This window comes from Eschrichtius robustus, chromosome 20 (assembly GCF_028021215.1).
Source record: "Eschrichtius robustus isolate mEscRob2 chromosome 20, mEscRob2.pri, whole genome shotgun sequence".
Lineage (NCBI taxonomy): Eukaryota > Metazoa > Chordata > Mammalia > Artiodactyla > Eschrichtiidae > Eschrichtius > Eschrichtius robustus.
The window spans coordinates 41481305-41494200 of record NC_090843.1 but is presented as its reverse complement, the minus strand read 5'-3'; the positions used below and the strand labels follow the sequence as shown (position 1 = coordinate 41494200).

Genomic DNA, 12896 nt, shown 5'->3' with positions numbered 1-12896 from the left:
CTATAATACATTTTTTGGCAACAGAGTTTTGCAACCTCTGTAAAATGAACTAAGAAGCTTCTCTACTTTTTCTACGCTAACTTATGTTAGTATTTAACATAAACTCATGTATTTCCTTATCAAAGAAATGTTGTGGCTCTCCTCAAAGGATGTTAAGCTCTGCAGGGCTTCTGTGAGGATTGTAGCATTGATGTTTTAATGTGCTTGAGCTACAGGAGAATGGACAGTCACCTTTTGCCCTAAGGCAGACTGTCTTGGACAGATATTTTGATAACTAGGTCAATAACAATGAAGTTCTCATGAAATATTGAAACTAGCCTTGTGAAGGGCTCTGTGTTATTTGTTTAAGAAAGTGCTGCTAGGGAATTCCCTGGTGGTCCAGTGGTTACTTTCACTGCACCAAGGGCTTGGGTTTGTTCCATGGTCAGGGAAGTAAGATCCCACAAGCCGAGCAGCCAAAAAATAAAATAAAATGAAATGAAATGTAAAGTAAAATAAAATAGCCCTGCTAGCACTATTACAATAGCAAAGACGTGGAAACAACCCAAGTGCCCATCAACAGATGACTGGTATAAGATGTGGTCAGTGTGTGTATGTGTGTGTGTGTGTGTGTGTGTGTGTGTGTATAATGGAATATTACTCAGCCATAAAAAAGAATGAAATTATTGCCTTTTGCAACAACATGGATGGACCTAGAGAATATCATACTATGTGAAGTAAGTCAGAGAAAGACAAATACAATATGATATCACAATACAGAATCTAAAAAATAATATGAATGAATCTATGTAAAAAACAGAAACAGACTCACAGTCATAGAAAACAAACTTATGGTTACCAAAGGGGAAATGGAGGCAGGGGGAGGGAAAAATTAGTAGTATGGGATTAACAGATACAAACTACTATACATAAAATAGATAAGCAATAAAGACTTACTATATAGCACAGGGAACTAAATTCAATATCTTGTAATAACCTATGGTGGAAAAGAATCTAAAAAATATATATATATATATATGTATATATATATATAAACTGAATCACTTTGTTCTACACCCAAAACTAACACAATATTGTAAAGCAACTATACTTTATAAATAAATAAATAAAAAGAAAGCACTGCTAGTCACAGATCTTCTGAAAATGGCATTTTGAATTTAAGAGTTGTTTGGTGATAACAGTAGTCTAGTTCATAGATACCACTTTTTTCCCTTACATGTGTGGTTCCCAGCCATATTTCAAGATGTCTAAATTTTATTTCACAAAACAAACTGCAGATATTTTGTTTCTAGATTACATATGCGTGTATGTTTATGTATATGTATATTGTGTATATGAGTATATATGTTACATAATACTTCTTTCTTTGGAGGAGAGAGTTTATAAAAATCAAACTGGTAGACAGACTTCAGGAATAGCTGCAGTTCACATCATGACCTCCTTCTTCCACCCACCCCAGTATTTTTTTCTCCCTCCATCTCAGATACCTCTGTGTTCTCAGTTATTGCTTGCTAGTTTTTAATAAGATAATTTTTACAAATAGTGTTTTCTTTCTGTTTTAAAGATACAAAACTTGGGAATTCCCTGGCGGTCCAGTGGTTAGGACCCAGTGCTTTCACTGCAGTGGGCCCAGGATCCATCCCTGGTGGAGGAACTAAGATACTGCAAAAGCCATGTGGTGCAGCTGGAAAAAAAAAAAAAAAGATATAAAACTCTGGCTAATTTATTTTGGTGGAGGAGAGAATACCAGAAGAGTCCTTCTGTAAGATAAAAAGACTTGGGAAGTAGGGTGGTTCTAGTGTGATTTTGGAGAGACAACTGAAGAACAGTTAAACTTGGAAACTCCAATTCTAGTATGCACTGACGCAGGAAGGAGAGGATTAAGAAGAATGATAATATTGATTATGTGGACGTGGAATATGTGATACATTAACCACTACCTGAGATGGGATTTGCTCTTTTCGAAGCAGTTAATATAGTGTAGGAGGGCCCAGGAGTTTCTTTTTTTTTTAAATTTATTTAATTTATTTATTTTTGGCTGCGTTGGGTCTTCATTGCGGTGCACGTGCTTCTCACTGTGGTGGCTTCTCTTGTTCCGGAGCACAGGGCTCTAGGTGCGTGGGCTTCAGTAGTTGTGGCTGTGGGCTCAGCAGTTGTGGCACGTGGGCTCAGTAGTTGTGGCTCACGGGCTCTAGAGCGCAGGCTCAGTAGTTGTGGTGCATGGGCTTAGTTGCTCCGCGGCATGTGGGATCTTCCTGGACCAGGGATCAAACCTGTGTCCCCTGCATTGGCAGGCGGGTTCCCAACCACTGTCCCACCAGGTAAGTCCCCAGGAGTTTCTTGTAGGATAGATTGATTCTTCAGTAGTCTTGTTTTGGATTTCAGACACCCATGAAAAAGCAAACGAATGACCCTGTGCTTGTAGTGTTGGGCACAACAGGGTTTAAGGATAAGTCGAAACACAACTTAGTCTTGCTTAGGAGAGGAGACACTCTTGATCACAAAAGTGATTTCCAACGGTGAGGGTCATCACACTCCAGCTGAACAGACCCCCTACGGCTTACCCGAATACCTGCTGTAGGAGGGGGCGTTTTGTGAGTTTTCCACTTACTTGGTTCAAAATTAGAATTAGTGTTTGTGCAACTGCTCTTGCAAGTGAGGGTGATCATATGCTGCATATTTGAAAGAGCATATTTTGTACTTGTGCTTGAAGCTTTGAACTGACAACCTATTTTTAGCACTTCCTGGACTGAATTTTTTAATGTACTTTTGCCAAATTTCATCTTTTCAGACTTGCTCTATTACGTGAATATCGGCTTGCTGAACTGCGCCAGAATCACAGCGACGTCATTAGCTCCAAGCCCTTGAAGGAAGGAAAGAACTTGTTACCTTTATATCCGTAGAGCGTCTTTGCCTTTAAGTTTCATTCCACTAACTATACCAGGAAAAGGACGCTCTGAATGAGATCAGCAAAAGGGGTGTGGAACATGTAGATAAGAGCAGTGACTGCCGGTAATGCTTACACTAGGCATTGTATTTCCTAAGATTTGGCAATATCTAGATATACAAAATATTGCTGCATGGTAATTATAGTTTGGAGACTCTATTCCAGAAGTGGGGGGTGGGTTTTAAAATGCATGAGAAAAGTGACCCTATCTTTAGAGTGATTTGACTCTGAGGGTGAGGTACCAGTGAAAGCTAACAACTCATACTTACCTGGCAGGGGAGATACCATGATCATGAAGGTGGTTTTCCCAGGGCGAGGCTTATCCATTGCACTCCGGATGTGCTGACCCCTGCGATTTCCCCAAATGTGGGAAACTCGACTGCATAATTTGTGGTAGTGGGGGACTGCGTTCGCGCTCTCCCCTGGTTCTTTGGTTTGTGAAAGAAAGTTTCGTATTGCAGGTTCTTGTTTTATGGAGTGGAGAATTTGTAGTAAGTTAGTGGTGGTATTCTGAGGAAAAATTTGTATTAGTTTCTCCATTTTTGGGGAGATTTTTTTTTATACTTTGCCTGTGATTGTTAAAATTCGGAGTTGGTGACTTATTAGAGATGGCGCTGAAATTAAAATGTACTCTCTGTTTCCTAGGCAGGTAGAGCCAAAGTTAATGGGGCCTTATAGTGGTGTGAGGTATCGGGGTGGAGAGTGTGAGTTTTATGCTTTTGGGCGAAGGGGTGATTAACTTCTGCTCTGCGGTTTTTTCTCGAAGCAAGGAGACCAGTTTAGTTTGTGGCAGTGAAATGAATGTTAATTTTATTTGGTTTTTTTCCTTATTTTGTGTATGGTGAAAAACGAGCATTAAGGTTTAATTCTGATTGGTTTAGTTTCAATTTGAAACCTGGATTCTTGAGGGCGTTGAAATAACCAGGATGTTCTTCTCTTAAGTAGCTATTTTTCTTTGCAGTAGCTGAATTTGGGACTTTTGAACCGTTTTAACAGATCCGTCTCTCCTTTATTATATAGTGAATGCTACATCTGGATTGGATGTGGGTATTTTTAAAGGCCCCCTACTGGTGTCTTTGAGACCTATTGCTGTAAACTAGACTATATCTGCAAACAACTGTTATTCCTGTATGTGCTGCTGATTCCTTAGGTTTCAGTTTCAGGGTATGGTATGTTTGGTTCTTCCTAGTATCCAGATCTAGCTATTCTGAGGATTTCTAGTGACCTTCACACTCATAATAACCTGTCTTGTAGAAGCAGTTCCTGCTGCTTCTCTTTTAGAACAAATCCTTGTCCCTCTGTACTTAGTCACTTCCTGACCCTCAGCAATCTGATGGGGTTTACAGTGTCTCCAGGGGCCTGATATATAAAAATATGATCCCTCAATTGGCTTCTAAGTTTAAGTACTCACCTGATAATTAAAAATAGTCACCTGAGTGCTGTTCTGGGGCCTTTGTTTAAAACTGAACATGAGAGACACAAAGTACAGATATTTTGCAGCATGCTTTTAAAATTTGTATCAAAATAACACATATACTTCATTTAGAAAATCAAATAGTCCTTTTAGGTTTCTAAACTAAGTTCTTTGCCTACTTCTTCCTGTTTTCCAGGTCCCCTTCAGAGGGAGACACTTTCCATTCTAAAAACAACTAAAATTTGATTCTGAAATTTATGAACCTCTGTGTTTCTAAACCAGAAATACCTAGATATTTAGATAATATCTAATTAGATATTTAGATAATATCTAAAATATTATCCTTTAATGCATCCATTTTTTAAAAAATTTTTATTTATTTATTTATGGCTGTGTTGGTTCTTCGTTTCTGTGCGAGGGCTTTCTCTAGTTGTGGCAAGTGGGGGCCACTCTTCATCGCGGTGCGCGGGCCTCTCACTATCGCGGCCTCTCTTGTTGCCGAGCACAGGCTCCAGAGGCGCAGGCTCAGTAGCTGTGGCTCACGGGCCCAGTTGCTACGCGGCATGTGGGATCTTCCCAGACCAGGGCTCGAACCCGTGTCCCCTGCATTAGCAGGCAGATTCTCAACCACTGCGCCACCAGGGAAGCCCCAATGCATCCATTTTTGACATTGCTTTTTGGTAATGTAAATGAAGATTTAGCTCTCTTGCACCACCATTTCTTCTCTATTTTTCCTAATGTAGTTTAAAAACAATTTGGTTAAATCACTTGGTTAAATCGGTATTCAGTGTTGATATTATTCTTAGGCAAACATTATTCACAGCAGAGCATTGTCATTGAATGTCATTGTTTCCTTTAATTTTATTTTTCTTCTGGTTAGTTTTTTTCCCCTTCTGGTTTTTTTTTTTTTTTTTTTTTGGCCACACAGTGCAGCATGAGGGATCTTAGTACCCCCACCAGGGATTGAACCTGTGCCCCCTGCAGTGGAAGCGTGGAATCCTAACCACTGGACCACCAGGGAATTCTCCCCCTCTGTTTAATTTTACCTTTTTCCATTTGGTTACTTTTCTTTTACCTATTCCTAATTCTTCCCACACTTTCCAATAGCCTCTGGTTTTCCATAGGGTAAATCATATCAGGTAGTCTTACTAGTTTAAATGCGGGTTTTTTTTTTCTTCTGGAGATCTATCTACTTCTATTTTTCTTCTACCTAAACCCATTGTTCTTTCAGATCGCTGCATAGGTGTAATAGTTTAGATGGGTATCAAATTCTAGGTTGTAGTTAAATTTTTCTTCATGATTTCAAAGACATCACTTTTTTGACTTATAGCTTCTAGAAGCTACTGAGAAGACTTTCTAATTCCTTATACTGTTTACATGACATACGTGACTGATCTTTTCATTTTCAGAAAAGTTGAAGAATTATCTCTTTATTTTCATTTTTTGTAATTTCTTAATGATGTGTATATCTTATAGCCATTCATTGTATGGGGCACTTGATGAGGACCCTTTCGACCAGAAAGTCTTCCATGTTGGGAAATTGTCTTGAATTATTTCATTGGTGATTTCCTCCCCTTGGTTTTTATTATAGTTATTTAATTTAATTAATTAATTTATTTATTTATTTTTGGCTGCATTGGGTCTTCATTGCTGTGCACGGGCTTTCTCTAGTTGCGGCGAGCGGGGGATACTCTTCGTTGCAGAGCACAGGCTCTAGGTGCGAGGGCTTCAGTAGTTGTGGCATGCAGGCTCAGTAGTTGTGGCACACAGGCCTAGTGGTGTGTGGGATCTTCCCGGACCAGGGCTCGAACCCGTGTCCCCTGCACTGGCAGGCGGATTCTTAACCAGTGTGCCACTAGGGAAGTCCCCCTGATCAATCTTGAAAATGCATACTTCGACATTCAGCTCTCTCTCTGGGAAGCTGCCTGGGATCCACCCAAACCACCACTGAACCCAGAAAGGACTTAAACATTACTAGGTACTGTAGGCACAGTGCTGCATAAAGCACTTCTTTTAAAATCAAAAGAAAAAAAGATGAATTTTTAGGTGGAAGAAAATGTTGTATATAATAATGTCATCTTTTTATATATTTTTCACGGAGGAAGGGCCCACAAAGGCAAAAGTGTGTAGGATCCTTCAGAGTCATAATGTGGTCCTTAACCCTTTTATTAGTGCTCATTACTCTTTTCCTATAATTCTGGCAGGTCTGTTTCCCCTACAGGTTGTGATCTTATTTATTACAGGCAGAATCTCTCTCTGCATTATTACTCTTAGTATCGCCAGTGCCTAGGCTAGTTGCTGGCACCTTAAGTTTAAGTGGCTGTAAGTTACTACTTACACAAGTAACAACTTGAGAACAGGTTTTTGTTTTTGTTTTTTCCATCATTAGTAGCACTCACAGAAACTCAAGGATAATTTGTGAATGTTGAAAATACTGGAGTAGGCAATGTGGTTATCAGAAATATAGTTCCCAGACGGGCCTACTGTATAGCACAGGGAACTCTACTCAATACTCAGTAATGGCCTATATGGGAAAAGAATCTAAAAAAGAGTGGATATATGTATATGTATAACAGATTCACTTTGCTGTACACCTGAAACTAACACAACATTGTAAATCAACTGTACTCCAATAAAAATTTAAAAAAGAAAGAAATAGTTCCCTCAGCATAGCAAAAGGAGCTTTAGAATATCTGTGAAATCATATCTGTGGGGATCACAGATAGTCCTAGAGGACTCAGTGCTGTGGCATTCATGGATACCATGGAAACAGCAAGCCAACTGCCTGGAATGAAATTATATCGTATAACGGAGATGGGCTGGATCACACTTTGTGGATGAGAGTATCTAGCCAATGTCTAAGTAGAGTGACTGTGGTTTATATTGGAGAGCCCTGTGGATGGAAATGCAAAACCGGGGCCAGTGTGCATCAGAAGTGAATGGGTTCAGCTCCCTGAAATGCAGGGTGTCTGCGTAGAGTGTAGAGTTGCTCAAACTTTCCTGGTAGTAGACATTTAGATTCAGTGTGTTGGCACCATGGACTTCTTGGACAGTTGAACCTGCTCTGTGAACTTATATAACAAAAGTCAACTTTTAAAAATTACCGCCACGCTCATGATATTTCTGAACATCAACCTTTCCTTGACTCCGACAAAGCTAAGAGATGGGTGGAAATTCAGAGATAAGGTGAGACTCACAGACTGAGGGGCATGTCTGTTGGGACAGAAATCTTAGTTGGCAGGGGCAGCCATGATCTGAGAGAGGTTGGTAAGTGTGCTGGTGCCACCACTCCCCAGGTAGGTGGGAACTCTCCAAATACCTACTGTGCTGAGGGAGGGTCTGTGCCTCTCCACCTCGGCTTATTTGGGGCCTTTGAGTTAGTAGGTCACTGAGTTGTTTTATTCTGTGTATGAATATGTGTATGTATGTATGTGTATGTGTATATATATATATATATACACATAGGGATATATATTCACCATAATTATTACTAATAATTATTATTGTTCCTAGAGGGCAAAATCAAGCACAGATACCTAAAATATGGTAAAATCACAATTTGAATCTAAGTCTATCTGGTGCTAAAGCCTGTGTTCAAAACTAAATACTGTGCCAGATATTTCTTGTAATGGTTCCACCAGGACTTGGTCTTCTCTTTATGAAAAAAAAAAACAAAACAGTCTAACAATATCATTGAAAGTCTGTAACCTGTATCTCACAACCAGTAATACTGATATCATTTCAGTGCATTTCCTTCCAGTAATTTTCCTTAAGGATATACATTTTTACAAAATTGCAGTCATGGTATACATACCATTTCATATCCTTTTTCCCTCTTAACCTTAAATAATAAAAATGTCTTTCACATTGTTAATCGTTATTATATTACTATTGTTTGCTTAATACTCCGTTTCCCTATTGCTTTGATTCTAGGGTTTTGGGTGATTTTGATTTTTTTGTAATTCTCTAATGAACACCCTATGCATAGGGCATAGTCTTTCTCTAGAATTACTTTCTATAGTTAAATTAAATGACATTTCTGGGTCAAAATGTATGAACATATTTTGGGCAGTAGATGTATATAATTAGGGTTAAATATTTTTTTCATTGTAAGTAATATTATAGTCATGTTACAGAATATGTAGGGGAAAATACATTAGTCCATTCTTCTATATTGACACTGATATGATTATGTTACTTTGCATTTTGATGTATTTCCTTTAAGTGCCTTAAATTTTGCCATTTTAGAAACAGTTTTAATCGTAGTGTATGTTCTATTTCATATGCTGCCTTTTTTGCATGCAGTGTTACTGCAATTTAGGCTTTCCTCTCCTTCTTAACAAACTTGAAGTTCTTTTTATAATTAACTATGAACCCTGAAATTAGAAAGAGATCTGGACTTTGAAAGATGAAAGGAAGCAGGGAAAAGTAGTTTTTAGAGTTTAAAAATATCATATGTCACCTCTCCTCCCTCAAATAATTTAAGGCATTTCTTAAGATGACTAAAATATTAAAATAACAGAAAACTACTAGAAATTACCCTAAGAAATCATCATTAATTATTCACAAAGATATATCTACAAGGCTGTTCATTGTTTTATATATATATAATGGCAATAAACTAGAAGCGATAGAACATTGATATAAATTATCTATGACAACATATAACAAAATGAATGTAAAATGTTACAAAACATCGTGTGAAGCATAATTGTGTTAAAAATATATATGCATAGAGAATTGGAGTTACCATATATAATATCGAAGTGTTAACAGTGGTAATTTCGTAGTGGGAATGTGGTTAATTTTAATATTTTAAAAACACTTTTCTGTTTTTTCCTAATTACCTGCAAGGAAAATTTTATTGCTATTGTAACAATTTAAAATACCATCCAAAAATGCAAAACAAAGCACTTAAAAAATCATATGGACTGAGAGGAAATAACTACCAAAGGGTTGCAAAAATATGCCATCCCAAAATGTGTCACTTTGGCATAAGGATTATTTTGAGCTGAAAGCACTGAAAAACAGCAAGTATGTAAGAAGAGTGGTCTGACCTCCCTTTGTCTTCCTAAAAGCAGGAGGTAAAACTCCCAACTGAAAGATGTTTTCCCTAACCCAGGGGAAAGAAACATTGCCAGAGAAGGGGGACAAAGCCGAGATTTCTGTACAAACAGGTCCTGTTAAAATAATTATCTTCGAGTCCTGAGGAGAGATTAACCAAGACGGCGGAGTAGAAGGACGTGCTGTCACTCCCTCTTGCGAGAACACCAGAATCACAACTGGCTGCTGGACAGTCATTGACAGGAAGACACTGGACCTCACCAAGGAGGATACCCCACATCCAAGGACAGAGGAGAAGCCACAGTGAGACGGTAGGAGGGGCGCAATCAGAGTAAAATCAAATCCCATAACTGCTGGGTGGGTGACTCACAGACTGGCGAACACTTATACCACGGAAGTCCACCCACTGGAGTGAAGGTTCTGAGCCCCACGTCAGGCTTCCCAACCTGGGGGTCCGGCAACGGGAGGAGGAATTCCTAGAGAATCAGACTTTGAAGCCTAGTGAGCATTGATTGCAGGACTTCGACAGGACTGGGGGAAACAGAGACCCCACTCTTGGAGGGCGCACACGGAATAGTGTGCGCATCGGGACCCGGGGGAAGGAGCAGTGACCCCAGGGGAGACTGAACCAGACCTACCTGCTAGTGTTGGAGGGTCTCCTGCAGAGGTGGGGGCTGGCTCTGTTTCACCGTGGGGACAAGGACACTGGCAGCAGAAGTTCTGGGAAGTACTCCTTGGCGTGAGCCCTCCCAGAGTCTGCCATTAGCCCCGCCAAAGAGCCCAGGTAGGCTCCAGTGTTGGGTTGCCTCAGGCAAAACAACCAACAGGGAGGGAAACCAGCCCCACCCATCAACAGTCAAGTGGATTAAAGTTTTACGGAGCTCTGACCGCCACAGCAACAGTCAGCTCTACCCACCACCAGAGCCTCCCATCAAGCCTCTTAGATAGCCTCAACCACCAGAGGGCAGACAGCAGAAGCAAGAAAAACTACAATCCTGCAGCCTGTGGAACAAAAACCACATTTACAGAAAGATAGACAAGATGAAAAGGCAGAGGGCTATATACCAGATGAAGGAACAAGAAAAAAACCCCAGAAAAACAACTAAATGACGTGGAGATAGGCAATCTTCCAGAAAAAGAATTCAGAATAATGATAGTGAAGATGATCTAGGACCTCGGAATAAGAATGGAGGCAAAGATTGAGAAGATGCAAGAAATGATTAACAAAGACCTAGAAGAATTAAAGAACAAACAAACAGAGATGACCAATACAATAACTGAAATGAAAACTACACTAGAAGGAATCAGTAGCAGAATAACTGAGGCAGAAGAACGGATAAGTGACCTGGAAGACAGAGTGGTGGAATTCACTGCTGCGGAACAGACTAAAGAAAAAAGAATGAAAAGAAATGAAGACAGCCTAAGAGACCTCTGGGACAGTATTAAACGCAACAACATTTGCATTATAGGGGTCCCAGAAGGAGAAGAGAGAGAGAAAGGACCAGAGAAAATATTTGAAGAGATTATAGTCGAAAACTTCCCTAACATGGGAAAGGAAATAGCCACCCAAGTCCAGGAAGCGCAGAGAGTCCCATACAGGATAAACCCAAGGAGAAACATGCCGAGACACATAGTAATCAAATTGGCAAAAATTAAAGACAAAGAAAAATTATTGAAAGCAGCAAGGGAAAAATGACAAATAACACACAAGGGAACTCCCATAAGGTTAACAGCTGATTTCTCAGCAGAAACTCTGCAAGCCAGAAGGGAGTGGCATGATATGCTTAAAGTGATGAAAAGGAAGAACCTACAACCAAGATTACTCTACCCGGCAAGGATCTCATTTAGATTTGATGGAGAAATCAAAAGCTTTACAGACAAGCAAAAGCTAAGAGAATTCAGCACCACCAGACCAGCTCTACAACAAATGCTAAAGGAACTTCTCTAAGTGGGAAACACAAGAGAAGAAAAGGACCTACAAAAACAAACCCAAAACAATTAAGAAAATGGTCATAGGAACATACATATCGATAATTACCTTAAATGTGAATGGATTAAATGCTCCAACCAAAAGACACAGGCTTGCTGAATGGATACTAAAACAAGACCCATATATATGCTGTCTACAAGAGACCCACTTTAGACCTAGGGACACATACAGACTGAAAGTGAGGGGATGGAAAAAGATATTCCATGCAAATGGAAATCAAAAGAAAGCTGGAGTAGCTATACTCATATCAGATAAAATAGACTTTAAAATAAAGAACATTACAAGAGACAAGGAAGGACACTACATAATGATCAAGGGATCAGCCCAAGAAGAAGATACAACAATTATATATGCACCCAACATAGGAGCACCTCAATACATAAGGCAACTGCTAACAGTTATAAAAGAGGAAATTGACAGTAACACAATAATAGTGGGGGACTTTAACACCTAACTTACACCAATGGACAGATCATCCAAAATGAAAATAAATAAGGAAACAGAAGCTTTAAATGACACAATAGACCAGATAGATTTAATTGATATTTATAGGACATTCCATCCAAAAACAGCAGATTACACTTTCTTCTCAAGTGCACACGGAACATTCTCCAGGATAGATCACATCTTGGGTCACAAATCAAGCCTCAGTAAATTTAAGAAAATTGAAATCATATCAAGCATCTTTTCTGACCACAACGCTATGATATTAGAAATGAATTACAGGGAAAAAAACGTAAAAAACACAAACACATGGAGGCTAAACAATACGTTACTAAGCAACCAAGAGATCACTGAAGAAATCAAAGAGGAAATCAAAAAATACCCAGAGACAAATGACAATGAAAACACGATGATCCAAAACCTATTGGATGCAGCAAAAGCAATTCTAAGAGGGAAGTTTATAGCTATACAAGCCTACCTAAAGAAACCAGAAAAATCTCAAGTAAACAATCTAACCTTACGCCTAAAGAAACCAGAGAAAGAAGAACAAACAAAACCCAAAGTTAGCAGAAGGAAAGAAATCATAAAGATCAGAGCGGAAATAAATGAAATAGAAACAAAGAAAACAATAGCAAAGGTCAATAAAACTAAAAGCTGGGGGGCTTCCCTGGTGGCGCAGTGGTTGAGAGTCTGCCTGCTAATGCAGGGGACACGGGTTTGAGCCCTGGTCTGGGAGGATCCCACATGCCGCGGAGCAACTGGGCCCCGTGAGCCACAATTGCTGAGCCTGCGTGTCTGGAGCCTGTGCTCCGCAGCGGGAGAGGCCGCGATAGTGAGAGGCCCGCGCAACGTGATGAAGAGTGGTCCCCGCTTGCCACAACTGGAGAAAGCCCTCGCACAGAAACGAAGACCCAACACAGCAATCAATCAATCAATCAATCAATAAGAATGCGAATTTCTAAAAAAAAAAAAAAACTAAAAGCTGGTTCTTTGAGAAGATAAACAAAATTGATAAGCCATTAGCCAGACTCATCAAG

The 12896-nt window shown here is 39.5% G+C and overlaps 1 non-coding gene across 1 annotated transcript; it reads left to right on the top strand.

The window, feature by feature from the left end:
• The first annotated feature begins 3208 nt into the window (after positions 1-3208).
• Positions 3209-3372, top strand: LOC137755715 (U1 spliceosomal RNA). The gene has a single exon (XR_011072098.1). It is a non-coding gene; the product is annotated as a U1 spliceosomal RNA (small nuclear RNA).
• The last annotated feature ends 9524 nt before the right edge of the window (positions 3373-12896 follow it).